Source organism: Geotrypetes seraphini, chromosome 9 (assembly GCF_902459505.1).
Source record: "Geotrypetes seraphini chromosome 9, aGeoSer1.1, whole genome shotgun sequence".
In the NCBI taxonomy this organism is placed as follows: Eukaryota; Metazoa; Chordata; class Amphibia; order Gymnophiona; family Dermophiidae; genus Geotrypetes; species Geotrypetes seraphini.
The window spans coordinates 171,546,897-171,573,630 of record NC_047092.1 but is presented as its reverse complement, the minus strand read 5'-3'; the positions used below and the strand labels follow the sequence as shown (position 1 = coordinate 171,573,630).

The following is a 26,734-nucleotide window of genomic DNA, read 5'->3' as shown; positions in this document are numbered from 1 at the left end:
AATAACAGACTATGGACTTTTCCTCCAGGAGCTTATCCAAACCTTCCGGGGACAGGCCTTCTTCTTGATGCTGCAAGGCAGCTGCCCGATCATTTAAAATTGAAGCTGCTATAGGATTTCGCCGGGGCTAGGGTGGAGCACCTTGACCCCCCCCAAACAAGACAGCATTCTGCTGACCCTGGTATGATGCACATTTTCTGTATCTTCTTATTATAATCCACCTTAAATTAACAAAAAATAGATTTAACATAGAACAAGGGAAACCAGTACCACAATAAACTCTTAAAATCATAGCAATAGAAATGTTAGCTCTTTATAGTTCCATTAGATGCTAAATTTATTTCTTCTTGTTCAGTCCAGCTGCTCATTACTTAACATTTATTCAGAAATCGGAAAGAGACAGTCATAAACTAGTTAAAGGGTCCTTAATTTTCATTTGAGCCTCCTCCTTTCTAAAGTGACCTGCATAATGTATTTGGTATTCACACAGGAGCCAGATTGTTCAAAATTATTGGGGTTGCTAAGTCCACAGGAAATGATTTCCCCCTGCACAGCCAATATTGGGGGTGCTCAAAGCGCCCATAGAGTTGGTTCCTATAGTTACTAGCTGTTCAGAGTCAATAACGAGTCGTGTTTCGAGATAGTCTCCTAGGGGAAAAGGAAAACCGATACTTTTGGGTTTCCTGTCTGCCTGGCTGTACATGAAACTCTTTCCTGCGCTTAGAAGTTGAGAGGCTGGTCTACTGAATATGGAGCTCTGGGGGCAACAGTTTAGACCAGCGTCTCTCATACTTTTTTTTAGCTCCAGCACACTAAACGGAGCAAATGAATTTTGCGGCACATTATAAATAAAAAAAATTAGAGTTATATACAGTTTTTAAAGCTGTGTATGGGTAATTGTAACAATGGTGAAACTACAGTAGATAGAATAGAATTGCTAATCAAGGTGATCGATGTGCTTGTTTTTGAGTGAAAATGAACTCAAAATGCGACTCGATAGTCGACAAGCAAACACACATTTCCTCATCCATCATCTGCAGTCCTTCTCATTTTTAAAAAATGTAATTTCTGTCAGAGCTAAAAATCCACGTTCGTAAAAAGTAAGAAGATCCAAACAGTAACAAAGCCTTGATTGCTTTGTTGCTCAAGTTAGAATAACGACTGCATAAAAAAATTAAACCAATAGTATATCAGAATTTGTATGAATTTGTGCCAGTGAATTATTTGAATTTGTGGGAGGTGTATCAGCCGAGGAGGGTGTTGAGGTCAGAAGGTACAGTATAATTTCGTTATAACGGACTTCAAGGGACCTAGGAAAACAGTCCGTTATATCTAGAGTTGCATTTTTTTAAAAACTTTATTTAGGGCAACTGAAACAACATACAATCAATGAACAACAGTCACTGCACAAGCATATCAACAACATCAATAACAAAACTCAGTTTTGGACCCCAGTGTGTTTACAGAAATTAGATAGTTCAAAGTCTAATAGATGCTGGCATTGTCATCTCGAAGCTGGGACGTTGGATCATTTACTGTACTATTGTCCCTTGATACTTAGGGCTCCTTTTACGAAGCCGTGTTAGCGGTTTAACACGCTAATTTGCCAACCGCCCTAGCCGCTACCGCCTCCTCTTGAGCAGGCGGTAGTTTTTTAGCTAGCGCGGGGGTTAGCGCGCGCTAAAAAAGGTGCGTGCGATAAAAGGAGCCCTTAGATTTTGGAGATCTATCTGGGATCAAGTGAACAATATATTGGAAAATCCAGTGGCACTGACGTACGATACCATCCTGTTTGGTACGTTAATGAGAGCTAAAAGTCAAATATCAACTCGGAATAATCAACTTATTTTTATAATAATAATAATAATAATTTATTTCTTATATACTGCCAAAGCCGTAGAAGTTCGAGGGCTGGACAATCAGCGAATGGGTACAATCAGCAAATACAATCGGTGAATGGGAAACAATCCGCAAAATAGATACAATTAATAGATGTAAGTAGGGGCTCCTTTTATCAAGCCGCGTTAGCAGTTTAACGTGTGTAATTACAAGCTCATCAGTTCCACGTTTTTGGGTTTTTGCTTCGCGGTTGTTTTTGTGGAACTATCTTGGTGGACTTTTTTTGTGTGTTTTCTATATATGCCTTTAAACCATGGGTAGGGAACTCTGGTCCTCGAGAGCCATATTCCAGTTGGGTTTTCAGGATTTCCCCAATGAATATGCATGAGATCTATTTGCATGCACTGCTTTCAATGCATATTCATTGGGGAAATCCTGAAAATACAACTGGAATATGGCTCTCGAGGACCGGAGTTCCCTACCCCTGCTTTAAGCCAAATCTGTATTGTTTGTCATAGTTGCATTGTTTACATAGGATATCCCTTTATTTTGCATTGCACTATTTTAATCTGTAGAGACTGCCAAAGCCTATTCTGAAATCCATATACAGTTATAAGGATCTGGGTGTAAATATGTTTGGGTATAAATCTACCCCACACTATCTTCAAGGACGCCTCAGCCCCACCACTCCACCGCTGTGTGATTTCTCAAAAAACAAACAAACTGCGGGAAGATTTACATGGTGCCTCCCAGGTTTGGCTGTGATTAAGCTAAGTACTAGAGAATGACACGGTGACAAAATTCATCACCGTTCCTGTGCCCGCGGATAACCGCGGGAAACCATCTTCATGTCATTCTTTAAGGAGATAGGGAAGAATCAGAGTATGAATGGCCACAACCACTGACCTGCAAGCTTTGCTTTGAAGAATGCTGGTGTCAAAGGACTGAGGTTGAGAATGACAGTCTCTGGTATCCAGAGCAGATATTGTGATGTCATAATGCCTCATTCCACCAGTGCCTAAGAACCAATCACATCAGTGATGCCACAATGGCTTCATTATCCTTGGCTCACATAAGAATCAGTGTATGAATGGCCACAACCACTGACCCGCAAGCTTTGCTTTGAAGAATGCTGGTGTAGAAGGACTGAGGTTGAGAATGACAGTCTCTGGTATCCAGAGCAGATATTGTGATGTCATAATGCCTCATTCTACCAGTGCCTAAGAACCAATCACATCAGTGATGTCACAAATGCTGGTGTAGAAGGACAGAGGATGAAATAGACACTAGAAAATGACATGGGATTATTTCTCGCGGTTATCCGCGGGGACGGGAACGGTGATGAATTTTGTCACTGTGCCATTCTCTACTAAGTACAATTACACTTTATATTTATACTATTTATTATATTTATCATATTTAAAATAACTATAAAATGAAAGTATTTAAAAATAAGAGAAACAGGGAAAATGCTATTTGAAAAAAAACTTGATATACAACAAGTGGGGCAGCCAATGATGAGGCACCATGTAAATCTTCCCGCAGTTTTTTCGAGAAATCACACAGCGGTGGAGTGGTGGGGCTGAGGCGTCCTTGAAGATACAGTGTGGGGTAGATTTATACCCAAACATATTTACATCCAGATCCTTATAACTGTATATGGATTTCTGAAGACAGGGCTGGATATAACATAAACGGATATAGTTTGGCCATTTGATTTTTTTGGACTTAAAGCCTATTCTGAGACATCGATAGAGAATGATACTTTCATGCTGGAACTGCCATTGAAATTCCAGAGTAATGGCGGCTAGATATTATTCTGCTTTATGTAAATGTGCACATGGGACTCTCGAATCTTCACCCTGAAAGTTCCAATGCCGGAACCGAAACATTGTTCTCTGTAAGTGCTCTTAATTCCTTTTGTGCATTGATCACAGGGCATATAGGTGCCCTGCTGCTAATTTATGCTAAAAGCAATCAAGTAACCGGGGCTTTATTTAATCTGCTTCTGAATCTCTGCGTGAAATCTACAAACGTTCCATAGGGCTATCATGTTTTGAAATTATTTTTTCCCCCCCCCATAGGTTCACTATTTCATGTCTAATTTGATATCTTTGCAACTGAATCATAGAGTAATGCCAAAGCGAAAAAATATTTCACAGCTATAAATGGACTTTGAAATGCATTTTTTTCCTACGGAAACATTAGAATGGCTTGCAAGTCTTGGACACTCAAGAAATATCAGAATTAAGAACAGTGGGGTGCCACTTTCCAGGGCAGGGGTGTCAAAGTCCCTCCTCGAGGGCCACAATCCAGTCGGGTTTTCAGTATTTCCCCAATGAATATACATGAGATCTATTTGCATGCACTGCTTTCAATACATATTCATTGGGGAAATTCTGAAAATCCGACTGGATTGCGGCCCTCGAGGAGGGACTTTGACACCTGTGTTCTAGGGATAGTGACGGATCCAGCCAGATATTCCCGTGTGGCTTGAAAAGGGGATGGGGTAAAACGCGGCTCTCACAGACTTTGCAGATCTAAAACTGAAAGGTCACTTGGACACACAAAGTCAGAGGCGTGAAGAAAGTACAAGAAATTTATTACGGTATTCCGGACTCTAGTGGAGTTAATAGCCTGCCTACTAGAGTGTCAGAAACAGGAAATACACTGACTTTTATGCCCTTTTCGCAAACTAATATATGCAAAAACTACAATTTTCATTTGTTACTTCTATAACTTTCTACAATTATTATTGGTCCTAAGCTCACACTAGCAGGTCACTTATCTAACTCTTACAGGTCTAAATGTTAAATGTACAGAAGGGCAGGGTACATCATGGCTCAAACTCTTATCTATTCAGCTTACAATGTGGTAAGGCAGGGACATACATTTTAGGCAGATGAAGTCAATAGATTGTACACTGTTTTCAGCTATGTAGGCCAGAGCAATATTTTAAACAACAGTTAACCATTTCATGACCCTACAAAACCACGTGTCCTTAATACACTTGTAGTTTCTGGCTCTGACAGACCTCTATGACAATTTAGCTCTGACCGATCCTAGTGCTTTTCCCTCCCTACGTTGAGACTTACTTTGCATATCTTTTTTCTGCACTTTTAGCAAAGCAAGACATGCAGGTCTTTCACAGCTTAGCCTGGAGGGCACACATGATGAATGAGTTATTGGCGCTTTTCTGTTGAGAAGTTCATTAGGATGAAGGCAAAGTGACATGTCCATGCAATTCCACGGTCGCACTATGAAATAGTGCAGCTCCCGCATTTCATTGTCTGTAAATTCTCTTGACTTTTCTCTCTCGCACACATTTGTATACGGAAGGAAGGGTTCATTCGGAAAAGACTTGCACTCTCTAGTGCAGTGGTTCCCAACCCTGTCCTGGAGGACCACCAGGCCAGTCGGGTTTTCAGGCTAGCCCTAATGAATATGCATGAGAGAGATCTGCATATAATGGAGGTGCCAGGCATGCAAACCTGCTCCATGCATATTCATTAGGGCTAGCCTGAAAACCAGACTGGCCTGGTGGTTCTCCAGGATAGGGTTGGGAACCACTGCGTCTAGATAACTATCTAACCCAGTGGTTCCCAAACCCTGTCCTGGGGGACCCCCAGCCAGTCAGGTTTTCAAGATATCCCTAATGAATATGCATGAGAGAGATTTGCATATAATGGAAGTGACAGGTATGCAAATCTCTCTCATGCATATTCATTAGGGATATCTTGAAAATCCGACTGGCTGGGGTTCCCCCAGGACAGGGTTTGGGACCCACTGATCTAACCAAACAAGAGGGAGAACAGAAATACACTTGTTCAAACAAAATCTAAATGAATATGCCCAACCTGTTCTCTGTATGCCATACAGTAACTTTCAATTAAATGCTAAGCTTCCGGTGAGAATCCTCTTTTTGACCCAGATCCCTCAGAGGATGAGGGGGGGTGAAGGTGAAAGGAGAGTGCCTGTGCATTTAAGCATTTTATTTTACCCAGATCCCTCAGAGGATGAGGGGGGGGGGGGGTGAAGGTGAAAAGAGAGTGCCTGTGCATTTAAGCATTTTTTTTTACCTAGATCCCTCGGAGGATGAGGGGGGTGAAGGTGAAAGGATAGTGCCTGTGCACTTAAGTGTTTTATGACCCAGATCCCTCAGAGGATGAGGGGGGTGAAGGTGAAAGGAGAATGCCTGTGCATTTAAGTGTTTTATGACCCAGATCCCTCAGAGGATGAGGGGGGTGAAGGTGAAAGGAGAATGCCTGTGCATTTAAGCGGGCAGTCCATATTGCAGGAAATGACTGCAGCAGGCGGAGAATTCCAAGCCAAGCATGTTTTGTTTTGAGGCGGTTTACGAGCCCCACCCACAGGGCTCCGGGGCGAATCCGGATATTTCTATTGTGACACAGCTCCTTCAGAGTTCAGGCTGCCTTTTGCAGTGAATTACTGCAGCCTCTCCGGGTCGTGCAACTCCCTGGCTCTTGGTACTGTCAGGGTGCCGGCTGAATGCTCTCTAGGAGGCTCTCTACCTGGATTCTGCAAGTGAGCGTGCCAGCTGGCAGCCCTTTCCTGCTTGTGATGCAATGTGGAGCTAGGGGACAACTGCTCTCTCTTTAGGAACAACTTTGGACTTCCGGGGTTTGCAAATAGTTTCTTGACAGCCAGGTACGGTAATTGTAGGACGTTTTGTCGCTTGTAACTGATAAGCCTTGCGTTGTCTACACAGATGTCTGATTACCCAGTTCCAAGAGGAAGACTTTTGTGGCCAGACCTGATTTTACAACCCCATGTAGTGTGGGATTTATAGCTCTTGATGCTACTCATTTAATAATCCATCCTGCGGGTCCCATAAGGCATCCTGATAATGTTATCAGAAAGCCCGGACTGGTCTGAAAGCCCAGTCTTGGAACTGGGTGTTTGGTAGGTCAATAGGTGCAGTATTGTCATCTATGTAACTATTTTTTAAAAATAATCTTTATTGATTTTCAAACGTTGACAGTGCAATACAATTCATTGAACATAAAATACTGCATAAAACGCATTATTAACTACACAAGTAATACATAAAACAATCATTTTCTCCCACCCTCCTCCCAATTATTAATACAATAAGACATATAATGTGATTACAATATTATAATTAAGTAATTGATCGTCTGTGTAACCTGGAAAGTGCCAGCATTCCTGAAACTATTAGGAGAGGGGGTTTTGCAAACTCTTTCAATACTTCAACGCCCAGAAGGAAACTCAAAATTCTTTCTTGCTCCCCCCCCCCCCCAATGAATATGGGGTTGAGACCCTAAGTCATAATTTAGATTGCAAACTCTTTCGAGCAGGGACCGTCTCTTGCTTGTTTAACGTACAGTGCTGTGTGCTTCTGGAAGTGCTATAGAAATAATAAATAGTAGTCGTAATCGTATTTAGTAAATCAACCCAGCCGGAGAAGGGCTTTTTCTCTTTCCAGGAAACTTGAACAAAATTGCGAGTGTGATTCTAATCTGTGATTTTGATTTCTTACCGTTCCATGGAAATAGAGACTATATCTAGAGCAGGGGTGTCAAAATCCCTCCTCGAGGGACGCAATCCAGTCAGGTTTTCCCCAATGAATTTGCATGAGATCTATTAGCATACAATGAAAGCAGTGCATGCAAATAGATCTCATGCATATTCATTGGGGAAATCCTGAAAACACGACTGGATTGCCGCCCTTGAGGAGAGACTTTGACACCTCTGATCTAGAGGGTGAGCAGAAATGTACTTGTTCAAACAAAATCCAAGTGTATTGCATAAGCTAGAAAAAAAAAAGAATATGTCAGACTTCCCCCTTCCCACCGGTGCGTTTGATCAATTGTAGATTCCGTGAAGCCTTGAGGAAACCAGGTGTGGTACAAGCTCCTTCCTGTATTGTAGCTGTCTGCTGATTAATTGGCATAGGTTTGCACTTCCCCCTAAAGCAGTGTTTCTCAACTTGGTCCCTGAGTAGCCCCTTGCCAGTCAGGTTTTCAGGATATCCACATTGAATAAGCAGAAACCTGATTTACATCCACTGCCTCCATTATATGCACATTTCTTGAATGAATTTTTATTGTGGATGACGGGCAAGTGGGTACTCCAGGACCGAGTTGAGAAGCACTGCCCTAGAGCAGTGGCGTACCTAGGGTATGTGACACCCGTGGCCATCATTTTTTACACATACACAACCCGGCCCATCATTTTTTTTGACACCTCCCTTCGGCCCATCATTTTTTGACAACCCCCCTGGCCCATCATTTTTTGACAACCCCCCCCCCCTTGGTACGCCACTGCTACGTTTCGAAAAAGGCTAAGAAGCCGGCGGGAGCGGCGAAAACGTCCTTTAAGGAACACCCTCCCAATCTGGCTCTATCCCGCCCCCTTCGTGACGCCACCGTACAGCATTCTCAGCCATTGGTTGACCTTGTCTGGGTCGGCCAATGGCTGAGAAAGCTGTCCTGTGGCATCACGAAGGGGGCAGGATAGAGCCAGATCGGGAGGGTGTTCCTTAAAGGACGCTTTCGCCGCTCCCGCCGGCTTCTTAGCCTTTTTCTTAGCCGTGGGGGTGGACCGGCAGCCGCGCTGAAGTGCAGGTCCCAGGAGGTTCCGGACCCGGCCGGCTGTGCACCCAAGGCGGTCCGCCACCCACTCCCTTGGTACACCACTGCCCTAGAGTTCTCTGGTATCAAACGCCCACCATAAACTACATTCCAGGAATATATTGACCAACCCAACGATGCAGCATGGACTGATGGTTAAAATTAATTGAGTGGTAGGTTCCTCACTCAATAGGCACCTACCAGAAAGGGGGTATGGTTAGAGGATGGATCGTGGGTAGATCTTGGATGTGTTATGTGTGTAGGTGTGTAAAGTGGACTTCGGCACCAGTATTTAGGACAAGAAACCTCTGCCACAAATAGGGGGGTGCCTAAGGTCCAGACGCCTCCTGGCACCTGGTAGGGTTACCATATTTTGAGTGGTAAAATCCCCGACACATGGTCCGGCCCCATTCCTCCTCCAGACCCACTCCGTTCTGCCCCCAGTCCTGCCTCATTCCGCCCTGCCTCCACAAAGCCTCTTCTCGTCTTTCCCGATGGACGCCTGGAGGGTCTGGAGAGCGCACGGATGTGTGTGATGGCCATCCGTGCATGCTCAGAGGTCCTCCAGATGCCGCTTGAGCGCATCGGGGCTTTCTAAAACCTGGACAAGCTGCCAGGTTTTGGAAAGTCCATCCGGGCACCTGGGCAGTCCAAATAGTAATGATGCTCTTTGATCTGGATCTTCTAGCCTTGGCTCTACTGTATATGCGACTCTGATTTTTAATTTATGAAGTTGAACTTGAGCCATTGGTGAAACATTAATTATACAAACTGTGGTCACTCTTGGAATTAGATGTGTTCTGTAACGCTTCTGAGTCAATGTCTCAAATATTGTACTCTTAAGCTTTTTGGAATTTGGTACGTAAGGGTAAGCAATGGTCAAAGCAACACTCGAGTTAAAATGGAAAAGAATCAGATGCTGATTGCATTGTTTTCGTTTGTATTATTTTAATGCTGGGATGATATATTGATAGATATTGAATGGCGTTATAAGTAAGCAATAGTACTTTCACATGGATCTTTCTGGTGCCTAAATTTTGGGTGCTAATTACTGAATTTGGCCCAAAATAAATTCATGTAAACTGTTCTGAACTCCCCTGGGAGAACGGTATAGAAAAATTGAATTTAAAAAAAAAAAAAAAAAAAAAAAATGCACAGGTAGCATTTCATGATGTACGTATTTGGAATTTTTTGTTTGTTTGTTTACTCAGACCGGTGGCACCCAAAATAACTGTTATAATTTTTAAATACAGTGTTCCCCCCACAAATTCACGATTTGTGAATCACGGACTCGCTCATTCGCGGTGTGCTCCAACCGCATCTTCCTGTAGTGAAGTCGGGCTGCACCAATCAGGAGCTGCCTGTCAAAGCACTCCTGATTGGTGTAGCCCAGTGGTCTCAAACACGCGGCCCGGGGGCCACATGCGGCCTGCCAGGTACTATTTTGAGGCCCTCGGTATACTTATAATAATCACAAAAGTAAAATAAAACAGTTTCTTGATCATATGTCTCTTTAGCTATAAATTACAATATTATTATTAAAACTTAGCCAAAAGGAAAGATTTATAAATTTTAAAGAGTTGCCGGACTTGATGGATCTAAGGTCTGATTCGGTGAAGGCATTTCTTATGTTCTTATGGAAAATTGTTATTTCTTTAATAAGACATTAACTATTTTTTTCTGAGGCCCTCCCAAGTACCTACAAATCCAAAATGTGGCCCTGCAAAGGGTTTGAGTTTGAGACCACCGGTGTAGCCCAACTTTACTACAGGAAGAAGCGGTCGGAGCAGACCGCAAGTGATTTTCTTCACCCACCGGCGCTCCAGCTGCCCTCTCCTGCCTCCCCTGTCTTTTGACAGGCGAAAAACCACATTTGCGGTTTTTTCAAAAGTCGCGGGGGGTTCTGGAATGGAACCCTGGAGAATTTCGGGGGAGTACTGTATTTCCACCACTTTTTTCTTGGTCTCTCATTGTAACTGTTCGCATGTGAAAGTCTTCACTTTTTACGCTGTTTTTCCCGCAGCGAGTAGATGTGACTATTTCCAGGTTAGGGTGATAAAAGGGTCCTTTTGCTAAGGTACGCTAATCGATTTAGCGTGCGCTAAATGCTAAGGTGCCCATAGAATATAATGAGCGCCTTAGCATTTAGCTTGCGCTAATCTGTAGCGCACGCCAAATTGGTTAGTATGCGCTAAATCACCCTTCTTAACCATTCATGTGTCAGGTTTTATTCTGCTTATGGTTTCTGGTGTAATTCTCTCTGAGGCGCTTTTACTAAACTGCGATAAGTTCTAGCATGCGCTTACCGTGCAGTGCGTCCAAGTGTCTCATGGTAAATGGGCACTGTTGCATGCTTGGAAAAAAAAAATGTATTTTTCTGCAAGGGGGTGTATCGGGGGGGGGGGGGGGGGGGTGGGGGGTGGAGAGTGGGGGTGACAATGCTAATCAGTTAGTGCATGGGCGCCTAAGTTAATCGACCGCGCCTAAGTTAATTGACAAAAGCTGTTAGAAATGGCGAACCCCCTCCCCTGCTGGTGTCAGCACCTAAATAAAAGGTGCTGGAATTGTGCCCATGTAGGCGCCTTCTAGCGCCTAATGCCACTATGGGCGTGGCTAAAGTCGAAAGTGGCATTAAGCACCAGAAAGCACCTGTGTAGGCACGATTCGCGGCATAGATAGGTGCCGGAAATGTAGGCCTGGGAAACCTTGGCGTACATTTCCGGTGCCTATCTTGCCCGGAGATGCGATTCTGTATACGGTGCCATCGTGTGCACGTAAATTTTCATAAATTCCAATTAGCACCAATTAGCGTCTAATGATCGGCGCTAATTGGCTTGCTATTTAATTAAACTGCGTATGAACTTGGGCATATATAGAATTAGGCTGCGAATGGGGAAATTTTGCATAAAAATTTATAAATAAAGGGCCTGACTCTAGCAATGGTGCCTACTTAGGTGCCAAGTAAGGTGGCGCTTAAGTGCAATTCTACAAAAGTGCAATACACATAGGGCTAATATTCACTAAGCAAACCGATCGTGTACCAATCAGTTTGCGACCACTTAACTATCAAATTTCCATCCGGCCTGATTCACTTACCTCTCCTGCGATCCTCTTGGAATCCTTGCATGCAAATGAGGTGAAACGCATGCAAATTGGACAGCGACCCGATTCACTACACCAAATTTCCGACTGAAGAAGCGACTGCTGGAGACCAGTCGAAAATGTCTTTCCGACTGGAAGCCCTGCTCTCTGCCCTGCAGTCTCTCCTGCCTGCTCGCCCCAAATGCTGCCCTGCTCTGACCTGCTATCTCTGCTGCTCGCCCTCGTGCCGCTCTGCTCTGCCTCGATCTTCCCCTGCCGCATCGCCGTTCTCCTGCCCTTCCCCAAAGCTCTCATGCCTTTCCCCACCCAGCGAGCCCGTGGTTTTAACCCGTGGGTTTAAAGCGGGTTAAAACCACGGGCTCCATTTATCTTTTTGTGAGGGCGGCAACTGGCAAAAGCGGTATCAGCTTTTAGGAACCACACGGGTTGGGATCAGTGGAGGTGGCGGCATTTCCCCGAAGTCAGAAGTTAAAAAAGTTAAAAAAAAAAAAAAAGATTGTTGCTCCTATGGTCTGCGCATGCGCGAGCCGTGCAGGCAGATGGAGCATTCCTCCGATCACCCTCATCTGCATGTTTCTTGAGCCCAAATTGATTAATATTCTGGTTCATTCGTTGGTTATAGCTAAAATGGACTACTGCAACTCACTACTACTTAATATATCCCAAAAAGAAAAACTCCAACTTATCCAAAATACAGCTATCAAACTAATCCACAACGCCAAGAAATATGACCATGTTACGCCACTATTGATCGACTCTCACTGGTTCCCTATCAGCCATCGTATTTTCTTTAAGGTCATGCTGCTAATATTTAAAACTCTAACCTATAATGAACCTCAGCGCTTCAGCGCGGCTGCTGGTCCACCCCCACGGCTAAGAAAAAGGCTAAGAAGATGGCGGGAGCGATGAAAGCATCCTTTAAGGAACACCCTCCCGATCTGGCTCTATCCTGCCCCCTTCGTGATGCCACAGGACAGCGTTCTCAGCCATTGGTCGACCCAGACAAGGTCAACCAATGGCTGAGAACGCTGTACAGTGGCGTCATGAAGGGGGCGGGATAGAGCCAGATTGGGAGGGTGTTCCTTAAAGGACGCTTTCGCCGCTCCCACTGGCTTCTTAGCCTTTTTCGAAATGTAGCAGTGGCGTACCAAGGCCGGGGGTGTGTGTCAAAAAAATGATGGGCCAGGGGGGTTGTCAAAAAATGATGGGCCGAAGGGAGGTGTCAAAAAAATGATGGGCCGGGGGGAGGGGTGTCAAAAAATGATGGGCCGGGGGGTGTGTGTGTAAAAAATGATGGCCACGGGTGTCACATACCCTAGGTACGCCACTGCTCTAGGGCAGTGCTCAACTCGGTCCTGGAGTACCCACTTGCCCGTCATCCACAATAAAAATGCATGCAAGAAATGTGCATATAATGGAGGCAGTGGATGTAAATCAGGTTTCTGCTTATTCAATGTGGATATCCTGAAAACCTGACTGGCAAGGGGCTACTCAGGGACCGAGTTGAGAAACACTGCTTTAGGGGGAAGTGCAAACCTATGCCAATTTATAGCTAGGATGTTAATACCCCACAACACTATACGCCCACTCAGATCAACCTTCCAAAATCTGTTATCTATACCCTCTCTGAAAATAGGAGGCACAAGAAGAGCCGATATGTTTTCTGTAATGGGTCCCCAATGGTGGAACTCATTACCACAATACATTAAAAATGAAAAAGACCTCTCCTCCTTCAAAAAATTCTTAAAATCTCATCTTTTTAAAGATGCTTTTTTAACATTTAAATTTTAGATTCGTTTAATATTTTCAGATTTTTAACTACCTCGCTCCCTTTTGTTCTTTCCCTTTTTTGTTTTTTTCTAAAAAAGTTGTAACTTTTCCCCTCTTTCCTCACAACTTAAGTTTGTCTTGTCTTCAAAAATTATGTCACTTGGTTTATCTTTTTGTAATTTAACTTTCTTTTTATAATTTTGTACATCGCTTAGCAAACCGATTAAGCGATTCATCAAATACTAATAAACTTGAACTTACTGAATCAGCCCTTAGTGGTGCTTGGAGTGTTCTCTCCTTAGGCGCACCTAATTCTTGTCCTAAGTGAGCATGCCTAAGTCCAAAACAGGCGCCTACATGAAGACACGCCTACGGTTTACTTTCTGGTAGGCACCTTGGACCAGGTGCTTGCCAAGTTCGGCACCCACTATCCAAGTTTACAACACCACCCGCGCCTACATTGTTTCCAAGTTTTATTTAAAATTTGATAAAACGCTTATAAAAAAATCTCAAAGCGATTTACATTAATAAAATAGGCCTATTGAAACATATAGGAGACAGACATAAACCATGACTAACTTGAAATCTTGGTAAAAGGGTAGAGCTAATGTTTTTATGTTTCTAACGACAATTTTGTTAAAAAAGAGAAACAAGGGAAAAACATTAAGGGCCTGTTTTACATAGCCGCGAAGCCCATAGAGATTTAAAGGGCTTCGGGGCTGTTGCCACGCGGCTTTGGAAAACAAGCCCTAAGGGGAGGGATAAGGGGGCGCCTAAAAAGGCTCATTTATAAACGTCACAGGGAAGTGATCGTGTAGAGCAGTGTCTCTCGAACTGTGTGCCCGGAAGAGATTCCAGAATTTTACTTTATTCTTAAAAATTCCCTTCATAAGTAAAGATTAGAATAGATGACATATACATCACGTACACAAGAGTCTGTCAGTGCTATGAGCATCGGTGCATTCAAAAACAAGCATTGATTAGCAATTCTATCTACTTTACTTTTACCATTGTTACAATTACTCAAACGTAGCTTAAAGAACTTTATTTATAACACTAGTATTTTAGCCCGTTACATTAACGGGTGCTAGAATATATGTCTGTCTGTCTTTATTTCTGTCTCTCTCTCTGTTCCGCTGTCTTTCTTTCTGTCTGTCTCTCTCCCTGGCTCCCTTTGTCTGTATGTCTTTCTGTGTCTCTCCCTGCCCCTGTGTCTTTCTTCTTTTCTTTCTGTCTCCCTTCCTCCCGCTGGTGCTAGAATATATATCTGTCTTTCTTTCTGTTTCTCTCCCTACCCCTGTCTTTTTCTTTCTGTCTCTCTTCCTCCCGTTGTCTTTCTTTCTGTCTCTCTCCCTCCCTGGCCCCCTTTGTCTGTCTGTCTTTCTGTCTCTCTCCCTGCCCCTGTCCCTGTGTCTTTCTTCCAATCTCCTTCCTTACTTCCCTATGCAGCAGCCGCAGCATTCCCTCTCCCTCCATTTCCCTGTGCATCATCATTTTTTTCTTCAGTCTAGCTTCTCCTGCCCCTCCTACACTCACTACTTTAAACTTCGGCCTGGCCTATAGGTCAGGGGTTTCTCGGGCTGACCGCCATCCGCTGCTGGTGGCTCCGTGCTCCGTGCTCGCTCGCTGCAGCCTGCAGCTGCGGCCTGTAGTTGCCGGCAGCCAACAGCCGCCATGGCCTGCAGCCGCCGACAGCCACTGCAGCCTACAGCTGCTGTGGTCTGCAGCCGCCGACAGCTGCCGCGATCTGCAGCTGCCGACAGCCGTCATGGCCGACATCCGCCTCAGGGGAAGAGAGAAAGAGAGAGAGATTTGCACGTATGGGCACTCCTACCTGCAGTGCCCTACAGCACACGGAAAACGGGAGCACGCAGGTGGGAGTGCGCATGCGTGGCATAGGGTTTTATTATATTAGATTTTATTGAAGGAATCAAATAAGTACACAATAATATAATGCAAAGAGATATTCATTACAATTAGATTCACAATAATAATATTTCCATATATATTTCTATCATTCCTCCAAAATATATTTCCATATGACCTAATCCATTCCTTTCTCTACCCCCCTTGATCCCTTCCCCTTCCTCCCTCATTCTTTTTATTTCAATTTATAACATTGTATTGAAGAAATTCAACAAATAAACAATTTAAATTTCCATGCATATTACTATCATCCCTCCCCCCCTCCCCCGGAATGGAAGGTGACACAAATTATCAGGTATTGGAATGCAATGAAAGTTTCCAAAGCTTCAATGGAAAACATTAAGGGCTCCTTTTACTAAGCTGCGTTAGCGGTTTTAGCGCACGCAGCAATTTAGCGCACGCTATTCCGCGTGTTAATGCCCTAACGCGGCTTACTAAAAGGAGCCCTGAGAATCATACTGCGTGCTCTAGAGCAGTGGTTCCCAACCCTGTCCTGGAGGACCACCAGCCAGTCGGGTTTTTCGGGATAACCCTAATGAATATGCATGAGAAAGATTTGAATATAATGGAGGTGACAGGCATGCAAATCTGTAACTGAGAAGATTTCGGTTCGCCTCCTAAAGAAGGGATTGTAAGAAGTTGCTGGTTTGTAGATCTTAGAGTCCTTGGAGTAACGTGTAGAATAAGAAGCTTGTCCAAAATTACTGGTAGTTTTGTCTGTCGGATTTTAAATGTTAGGAGAATAACCATCATCCTGTTTCGCTCCTTCATAGGGCTACATCAGGGGAAAACCATATATTTCTTCATCCCCGACAAAGCTCCTATGAAGGAACAAAGCAGGAGGTCTTTCGGGAGTAAACTGGGAGAAGTGTTCTGGTCCAGAGGTTGATCATTTTGAAATTGAAAACAGTCTGAGATGAGCAATTTCTCTGATAATTATTTGGAACATGTCCTAGGAGATATTATTGGAAATGTAGCCACTGAGATCACATGTAGAGAATAACACAGGGACAAATTTTTCCCCTATCCCTGCTGGAATTCATTTTCCTGTCCCGGCGAGTTCTTTTTCTGTCCCTGCCCCATTCCTGCAAGCTCCGTCCTTATCTGCACAAGCCTCAAACCCTTTAAAATCCTAAGTAGCAACATTCTAGAGCTTAGATTGTGATGTCATAATGCTTCATTCCACCAATGCCTAAGCTCCATCCTCATCTGCCCAAGCCCCAAACCCTTTTAAATCATAAGTAGCAACATTCTAGAGCTTAGATTGTGATGTCATAATGCCTCATTCCACCAATGCCTAAGCTCCATCCTCATCTGCACAAGCCTCAAACACTTTAAAATCATAAGTAGCAACATTCTAGAGCTTAGATTGTGATGTTATAATGTCTCATTCCACCAATGCCTAAGCTCCGTCCTCATCTGCACAAGCCTCAAACACTTTAAAATCCTAAGTAGCAACATTCTACAGCTCAGATTGTGATGTCATAATGCCTCATTCCACCAATGCCTAAGCTCCATCCTCATCTGCACAAGCCTCAAACACTTTAAAATCATAAGTAGCAACATTCTAGAGCTCAGATTGTGATGTTATAATGTCTCATTCCACCAATGCCTAAGCTCCGTCCTCATCTGCACAAGCCTCAAACACTTTAAAATCCTAAGTAGCAACATTCTAGAGCTCAGATTGTGATGTCATAATGCCTCATTCCACCAATGCCTAAGCTCCATCCTCATCTGCACAAACCTCAAACACTTTAAAATCATAAGTAGCAACATTCTAGAGCTTAGATTATGATGTCATAATGCCTCATTCCACCAATGCCTAAGCTCAATCCTCATCTGCACAAGCCTCAAACACTTTAAAATCCTAAGTGTTCGAGGCTTGTGCGGTTAAGGCAGAGCTTACAGGAATGGGACAGGGATGGTGACAAAATTTACGGGGACAGGATGGGGAAATTGAATTCCTGCGAGGATGGAGACAAATTTGTCCCCGTGTCATTCTCTAATCCCATGTAGCTATCCCTTGAATAGCCCTCACATTTAAGAAGTTTAATTGTTGTGGACTCCTATTAAAGTACATATGCTTGGAAACACAACGAAGCTTTGTTTGAAAGTTTATTTTTATGTTAAGCGGAGTTTTTTTCACAGATCTATGATGATATGGGCTCCATTGGACACTCTGTGAATATGGGAGCGAAGTTATTGAGGCCTGTTTTTCTCCACTTTGTCTTTATGGTTTAGTCTCTTTTTTTGTGCGTGTGGGGTGTTATATGTGATTGGAGGACCCCAACAATCCTTCGCCAGCTGCACATTTACACTTTGAATTGATGTAGTTGTAACGTCTGCATCTACAGAATTTAGTGTGACCTTCATGAAAGTATTTTCAGGTGACACATTGAACTCATTATTAATCTTTGTTTCTGCCAAATCTGTTTTGCATTAAACAGCTTAGCTGTGCGGCTTCCTACACATGATGTTCAGACTTGCTTTAAGTAGCAAAAGACCATAAAATATATGTTGATCCCAAAAAATTGTGTGCCTGTCTCGGTAACTGTCTGGGGGTGGGGGTGGGGTTTGGCTCATGCTTGTTTTTTTCAGACCTCTATGGTGGTTTATCTTGTCTTCCAGCTGGACCCCTCCTGAGTCTAACTTGAGGATATTTGATGCCAAAGCACAGAGTTTAACTCTTGGGCTGAAGCTACACTGGGTAATTAAAATTTCATGCCCTTTCTCTTTAATTGAAAGGTGGGTGATCTTTGGGATTGTACCAGTGGTAAAACCTGCTGCGCGCTTGGGATATTTGATACGTTTCTATGGAGACACAACATTTGCTTTAGTCCTGGAAGAGACTCTGTCAGCACAACTGAAAATATTGTTCTAAGGAGAAGAAATTGTTCAAATGGAAATGCAATGAACACATAAGTTCTGTTTTGGCCCCTGTAGGGCAAATAGTGGTGATTGTAAAGTGAGTCCTATGAAAACCTAAGAAAGATGTTTGTCACCGTCTGGAAAACAGTTCAAAGCCTGGAAGAAGAGGAGCCACGACTGGCAGGCTGTTAACATCCTCCATTCTGCTCACATATGTGCCCGTAAGCATTTACTTCCAGGGCAGTTTCTCCAGATGGCTTAGTTTTGTGCATAGCATAACAAGAAGGATCTAAGCCAGAGCATGTGGCGTGTGATTTCGGTCTCATAAATTTACTGCTAACGCTCGCCGTAGAGTTTTGAGTCATGCCAAAGAGAACGTCCTTATCAGGTGTGTTTGGAAATTCTTGGAGTCAGGTTTTTGGTTTTTTTTTTACAGCGTTTCCTTTCATGTATATTTTCTTTTCTCTGTTTTCTGACTAACTCTTTGTGATTGTGGCTGTTTTCCGGATCTTGCCACGTCTGTGCAGAAAGAACCGACGTTTCTGCCGTCGTGCTGTGGCTTTCTTCAAGGTAGGCTGTGGTCTGAAGTGTGTCTTTATATATAGTGGGTTCACAGAGCTGATTGAGAAAAGGGCAGCCTGTGGGTCGAGAAATTTGAATTTATGGTGGGCTGACCTGATTGAGAACAGGGAGGTCTGCTGGTCATACCCTACAAATTCATGACCAAATTCCCTGTTCTCAATCAGATCAGCCTACAAACTTTCCCCGTCAAAAAATTAAAATTTCTCAACCCGCAGACGGCCCTGTTCTCAATCAGGTTTGTGAACCCGCTACCTATAAAGACACACTGCAGACCTCAGCCTGAAGAAAACCACAGCATGACGGCAGAAACGTCGGTTCTTTCTACAGATGTGGCAAGACCCGGGACAACTGCTACAGTCACGATGCCAGCTGCGGAAGCCTAAGAGAACAAACTCTCTTTGGTTACCCTGCAATCCAATACAGGGTTTATAGTGGTATAATAGCATGTTAGTAAGGGATATTTGTGGTAATCCTTTTTTTCCGCTTTAAGCGCATGTTAGTAAGGGTTAAGGATAAGGATTTATATACTACCTTTTAATAGTTCCACAACAACATTCAAAGCAGTTTACATACAGGTACTCAAGTATTTCCACTATCTATCCTGGGGGGCTCACAATCTTTCTAATGTACCTGGGGCAGTGAGGGATTAAGTGATTGCCCAGGGTCACAGGGAGCAACATGACGTTTGAACCCACAACCTAAAAGGGCCCCGAGTTAGCCCAATGAAAAGGTCTCACCGTTATAGTTCTTTTTTATTTCTTGACTTATATTTATTTGGCTTTATATCTCATCCTCCCAGGAGAGCTCAGATAAACATAAAACACGATACAGATACATGTATATAGAGTACTAGTCATTAAGCCCGTTACATTAACGGGTGCTAGAATATATGTCTGTCTGTCTTTTTGTCTCTCTCCCTCCCACTGTCTCTCTCTCTTCCTGGCCCCCTTTTTCTGTCTTTCTGTCCCTCTCCCTGCCCCTGTGTCTTTCCTCCTTTCTTTCTGTCTCCCTCCCTCCTGCTGTCTGTCTGTCATTCATTCCTCCTCCCTCCAGCCGACCTCTTTGTTCGTGTTCCGTCGGGGGTCAGGTTCCTGAAGAAGGGCTCCTCCCGAAATCAGCGCTGTCGAACCTCTTCTCCTGGCGCGTTTTTTTGCGTTTATCAGTTTGTGAGATAGTTTCAGATAAGTATTGTGTTCATTTGATTTTTGCATGGTGATTTTTGATTTTGTTGTGTGAGTCGGGGGGTCTGGCTGGCAGGGTTTGTTTGGGGGTCGCTCAGGTTGTTTGTGTTGAGTTTAATTTACTCACTTTGATTGTTTGATTTGTTTGATTTAGTGGACTCAGGTCCCTTTAATTTCAGCACACTCAGGGTGCTCAATGATGGTGTGTGGGTGGAGGCTTACCGCCTTGACCCAGAAATGAAGTGTCGAAGCTGTGCTCCTATCACTGAGGGTTCACACTGAGAGCACCCTATATTATATTCACCCCATTTTGGTTTGTTAGTTGCGAGCCAATTTTGGCGTCTTGAACGTCCCCCACACAAATCTTGATGTGACCAGGCTGCCTTTTTGTGTTTTTTCTACAGTAGGAATTTTGGCAAATTTGGAGTGTATTGTTGTTGTTGTCATTCATTCCCTGCATTTCCCTGTGCAGCTGCAACAGCATTTCTCTCCCCCTTCATTTCCCTGTGCAGCAGCAGCAGGTATTTCCCTTACCCTCCAGGTCCCTGTGCAGCAGTATCAGCATTTTCCCCCACCCCCCTTCCCTACTCTTAGCACGATGTGGCCTGCTCCTTTTGGCCCCTCCCCCTTCCCTCCCACGGTGTAGCTTACTCCAAGGCCTCCCCCCCCTTTCCTTATCGTGTTTCCCGCAGGCAGGCCCAGCTTCTCCCTGCATGTACCCTTTTTTGTTTCTGTTTCCCTCCCTCCCGTGGCTGCCTGCCTGGTCCCATTGAGCAACTTGCGGCTGGAGTCTCTTTCGGCGCTTCCCTGACCGGCCCGCGGTCTGGCCTGCTCCGGGCGAGTGTCGCAGCGGCTCCTCTCAATCCCCGCCAGCGTAGGAAGCCTTCTCCGATGCTGGTGCGGCTCATGAGAAGAGCCGACACCGCGATCCAGAGAGCAGGGAGTCCAACGCTGACGGCCAGTCCTTTGTAGGTAGGTGCTGGGAAGCAGTAAGGCTGGGGACTCGCGCATGCGTACTCCTGCGGCCACGGACCTACATCTCACAGATCAGGGAAGCACGCAGTTGAGTGCGCATGCACGGCTAGGGTTTTATTATATAGGATATTTAGTTGAATAGGCCAAACTCCTTATGGGGTGAGTAAATATTGTGGACTTAGCTGCAATACTAAACCTAATATTAGATGTGAATATAGGGGTACACTGTCAAATGCGTGCAGGATAATTGCACCCCGTCAATTGTACACCGTCAATTGTGCACTGTCAAATGCGCACAGGACAATCGCAGGATTTATTCCCGTATACATACGAATCTTTCCTGGACGACGACATGATGGACCTAACGCCTTGACTGGCTCAGGCGCCTTAGGCCCCTCCTAAGGGGCGGGGCCTGAGGAGTCTGAGCAAATCAAGACCTTCCAGATAGGGTTCCCATAATCATTATGGAAACCTTACCCTAACACTAGATAGGAAGTGCATATTTTCAGTGTAGTGGTGGGGGGGGTCTCCCCACCCCCACCCCTCAAAAAAGGAGGGTTACTTTGTAACCCTCAAAAAAAACAAAATAGTATCCACATCGGGCCGCATTTGACGGGTCACCATTCAGTGCACCTGCGTGCATATGTCTTGCGCACATTTGTCGGTGCGTGCAGTTGTTGAGGTGCATTTGTCGGGGAGCAGTTGTCCTGTGTGCATTTGACAGGTCCTCGAATATAGGTAGGCCAATTGATTTGGTATAAACATATGCATATAAGTAGGATGGTCGATGTTCCAGTAACATAAATAGGATGACTGATTATGGCATAATTATGCCGGTCTTAATAACGCTGTATTGTAACACCGCTACAGAAGCCCCTGTAACTTAGTATAGAGCCTTTGTATTGTATAGAGCCCATGTATTGTATCACCTCACAGAAGCTCTTTGTAACTTTGTATTCTAACACCTTTACGGATGCTCATGAAAACTGCTCTGAATTGACTCCCCAGTCATTAGAAGCATAGAAACTCACATTAAACCAGGGGTGTACAACCTGCGGCCCAAGGGCCACATGCGGCCCTGTGAAGTATTTTGTGCGGCCCCGGTCGAGGGCGATGCAGTGTTTTCCTCTGCTGCCCCCGGGTGTTTACCATCTTGCCGGCTCCCTCCTCTGTCTTGCTGCAGCGTTTGCGTGGCCCCAGAAATTTTTTTTTTCAGCCAATGCGGCGCATGGAAGCCAAACATACATAACAAAGCCTGGTAAAATAAAACATGACAAGCATGGTGTGCCAACAGCATGACGAGCACATAGGATGGCAGCTTAGCATGGCAAACATAGTTATATATATATTCAAGCTTAACATAGCATGATAAACATAATATTATAAACATGGCAAGCATAGAAAGGTAGACATAGTATTATACATATATAAACATAGCATGATGGTATATAAGGATCCTTTGTGCTTATTTGAAAAGAGGCACACAGTCAGTTAAAAAAAAAGTATTTATAGCCTGAGAGAGGGGATCTGGCCCTTTAAAAAAAAATGCTAGTGTGCAATACTGTTTCACTGAAGAAAAAGTTCAGATTTTTTTTAGTCCATTTCTTCTGAAGGTGTTGTGGAGGCACTCTGAGCCTGTGTGAACATGAGAAGCCTTGAATGAAGCAAGAGGTGTTTCCTGAAATTCTTGTCACTTACAAAATAGCAAAAGGTGGTGTGAAATATTCATTTATTGCTCTACCAACTAACTTCCTTGTTATTGGGCCTGTTTGTAGAAACAAACAACACAGTAGTGGCATACCTAGTATATTTGACACCTGGGACCGATCATTTTTAACACCCCCCCTCCTCTATTTAAAACAAAAAACAAGGGTGCAGCTAGGGAAAGACAGCATCTTAAACACTGCAGTGAGCACTAGAACATCAATGCACCCATTGTAAAACTAATCAGGCCAAATTAATACAGATCGATCCTGCATAGTCAATGCTAACAGAAAACCAAGTCCTTTTCATTCACACAGAACACAAATACACCCTCACCCAGTATGGAATAAGTAATCACAAACTAAAAAGCCGGACTCTGCAGATCATGTGATACCACAGAAACAGTGACACATGTCCCCTGATACTGTGCAAAATTTAAAGATAGCAGATGTAATTTGAAAAAACTGACATAACAATCAACACTTTACAAATTAACAAATAGAAAAAAAATGAAAAATGGAAAATAAGACAATACCATTTTATTGGACTAATACAGGGGTGGGCAACTCCGGTCCTCGAGGGCTGGAATCCAGTTGGGTTTTCAGGATTTCCCCAATGAATATATATGAGATCTACTTGCATTCACTGCTTTAAATGCATATTCATTGGGGAAATCCTGAAAACCCGATGGATTCCGGCCCTTGAGGACCGGAGTTGCCCACCCCTGGACTAATACATTTTTCAGTTAGCTTTCAGAGGACAAAACCTCCTTTTTCAGGTCAATACAATATAACAGGGGTAAGCAATTCCAGTCCGCGAGAGCCGGAGCCAGGTCAGGTTTTCAGGATAGCCACAATGAATATGTATGAGATGGATTTGCATGCACTGCCTCCTTGAGATGCAAATCTATCTCGTGCATCTCGTGGCTATCCTGAAAACCTGACCTAGCTCCGGCTCTCAAGGGACCGGAATTGCCTACCCCTGCAATATACTGCTGTTATGGTATCCTGACCCGACCTGAGGAAGAGGGTTTTGGTCCTTCTCTAAATCTTACCCAAAACATGCCCAGACCATGCGCCCTTGCCATGGAACATCTATATCCTGGCTTTATAAAATCAGGATTTGGATATTCATGCAATATGAACTTCTAAATGCTGGTTTTCAGATGTCCAAAACATGAATAGAACTAAAATAAGCACTTTAGTTTTATTGGAATGGATAGAAAGATTGGCATAAGGCATAAATGCATTCAAGGGACAATTGGAAGATAAATAGACATTGCTGGGTTTTTGATAGGTTTAATTTCGTTTTAAATGTAGAATTGCCTTCTTGACCTTGGGGGCACTGAACCATGAGAGATCTGCCCTACACATCAGGGGCACATGGCTTGCACCACAAGTATTATCCTGCTTCCAATCTGAAAAATTGATCAAATAGAGTTCTATGAAGAAGAGTTTAAAAAAAATAAAATAAAGTACTGTGGTTGATGCATACTTTAAAGGTAATAAAAAGAACTTTAGATGTAGTCCTGACCTGAGGAAGAAGGTTCTGGCCTTCGGAAGCCAGTCAAACAATATCCAACCACACAAAAAAAATGTTATCTCATTTTCTTTCTCTCTCTCATATGAGCATCGGAGTTGTTACCACCGTGGCCGGCGCTAAGAACCATGCTACAGTGGTTTATTAGGGGGGGGGCGGTGGTGTTTAAAGCCTTAAAATACAAGGAGTATAAAGAAAAATTACCTGTTTGAAAAACTGGTCTGTTTGTTAATCTAGTAAAGAGGAAATGACAATCACCGTTAAGATATCGTAGTCTATATTTTTATTTGTGTTAATTTAAATGCGTAATATGAAGCTGATGTTCTAAAGTCATTCCAAATTCTTTAGTATTCATTAGGCCTCAATTCTTCTTTATAGTCTCCTTCAAAACGGACAGCTGAAGATAATTGTTGGCATTTAGAGAGCTAAGCCAGCGGTTCTCAAACCCGTCTTGGGGGTTCCCCCCATCCGGTCGGGTTTTGAGGATCTCCTTAGTGAATATGCATGACACAGATTTGCATACCTGTCACAATCTCTCTCTTGCATATTCATTAGGGATATCCTGAAAACCCGACTGGCTGGGGGTCCCCCAGGACAGGCTTGTGAACCACTGAGCTAAGTTGTATCTATAATGACATGTTCCTCTTTCCCCCCTCAGGAATCAACATGTTTGCCCCCTTCTTTCTATTACACCATCAAGAGAGGGCAGGAGGGGGGAGGCAATTATACTGCAAACCTCTGTCATACGAAAGATCTATTCTCTTTATCAGTTGACACTAAAAATCCCCATACCCAAGCAAGGTGAGGGGGGGGGGGGCTCATGACTGCTACAGGAGATTTTCGTTATTGCAAGCTTATTATAAACAAAAATTAGCTTTAGCATTTCTTTAGTGTTACTAGACATATGTAGCACCTCGCATACTATATTGAAGTCTACAATCTAATGAGATAGACAGACAGGCAGACTAGGAACACATGCAAGACAGGGGGCTTTTGAGTTAATGCATGAAGCGTGAGCTAATGAGACCCTCTGAGTCAGCAGCTTGTGAGCCGGAAAGAAGAGCATATGGGGGTCATATAGTTAAAAAAAAAGACTTCAGTTGGTTTTGGAATCTGCACCCATGGACCTGTGGGAGTGGAGGAGGGGCCTAGTGGTTACATAGTTGCCTCGGCACCCTGAGGTTGTGAGTTCAATTCCCACCACAGCTTCTTGTGACTCTGGGTAAGTCACTTAACACTTCATTGCCTTAGGCACAAAATAAGTGCCTGTCTGAAATATGTAAACCACTTTGATTGTAACCATGCAGAATAGCAAGTCCTTTACCCTTTACAATTAAGCTATTGTGACATCATTATTGAGGTTGACTCTTATTGGTGGAATGATGCATTATGACATCACAATCTCAGCTCTGATTACCAGAGACAAACTCTTCATAGTAGGGGGGGCAAGTTAGCAATTTAGGCCAGTGGAAGTGGAGGAGTGGCCTAGTGATTAAAGCAGCTGCCTCAGCAGCCTGAGGTTCTGAGTTCAATTCACACTACAGCTTCGTGTGACTCTGGGCAAACCACTTAACACTTCAGTGACTGAGCTATCTGTCTAAAATATGTAAACTGCTTTGTGTAAACCACACTGGACAAAGCAGTACATCAAATCCCATCCCCTTTACAAATTTCAAGTTTATTAACATTTGATGCAAATGCTTATAATATTATTTCAAAGCGAATTACATATATTAAAATCAGGGGTAGCAGAAACTCATAATTATACGTACAAGGACAAATTCTGAAGACAGACATACAGAAACAGGAGGAGAAGGGGTAGAACTACAATATTTTTAGAGAAAGGCGGCATTAAAGGGTAACATAATAGGTTGGGGAAGAAAGAAAGAGATCTTTTTTTTTTAGAAGTAAAGCAATGAAAAGGTATTCCTATGGTAATATTATCTGTAAATAAAGTTTTTAATTTTCAAAGGCATCTCTACAAAGAGAGGTTTTTAAGGAACTCTTAAACTTGTCTAATGTAGGTTCTTCTCTAATATAGCCTGGGAGTGAGTTCCATAACTGTGGTGCGATGACAGAAAAGATCTCGGTACATCTTTAAGGAGCGTACAGACAGGAGATTTTGATCGGTCGAACGTAGGGATCTGGAAAGTGTATGTGGTATCAACAGTCTATCTAGGAAAGTAGGAAGGTTTGTCTGAGGAATTTTGAATGTTAGTGCAATTTTATAGGAAATACGACGAGGACGGTCAAATGTGCGCAAGACAATCGCGTGCAGACAATCGCGCGTAACACAATTGCATGCACTGTCACATGTGTGCACGACAATCCCACGCAGACAATCCTGCGCACAATAATCGCATGCAGGTCAAATGAGTGCAAGACAATTACACGCGTATGCGCATACCTCGCTGTTATGCACGAACGCCAAGTATGCGCATATGTCTTGTGCATATTAGACAGGGCGCCATAAGAATATTAAGAGCTGATGGGTCCAACATGCATAATTTGTAGAAGCAGTTTTTTTTTTTACTATTTGGCTTATATGATCTTGATATGATAGTTTGTGGTCTAGCACTCCTCAGGGTCCCCAAAAGGTTTCATTCCTTTGCCTTAGGACCAGAACAGGGAAGA

The 26,734-nt window shown here is 43.6% G+C and overlaps 1 protein-coding gene across 2 annotated transcripts in view; it reads left to right on the top strand.

Moving 5' to 3' along the window:
* Positions 1-6,285: 6,285 nt before the first annotated feature.
* Positions 6,286-26,734, top strand: part of PLD1 (phospholipase D1) — a 241,689-nt gene continuing 221,240 nt past the window's right edge. The window contains exon 1 of one of the 2 annotated variants that reach the window (XM_033958771.1): positions 6,286-6,507. The gene's annotated coding sequence lies outside the window, so the exon portion shown is untranslated. Of the gene's footprint in view, positions 6,508-18,367; positions 18,508-26,734 lie in introns of those variants that run through there. The other variant, XM_033958772.1, reaches the window with a different exon arrangement.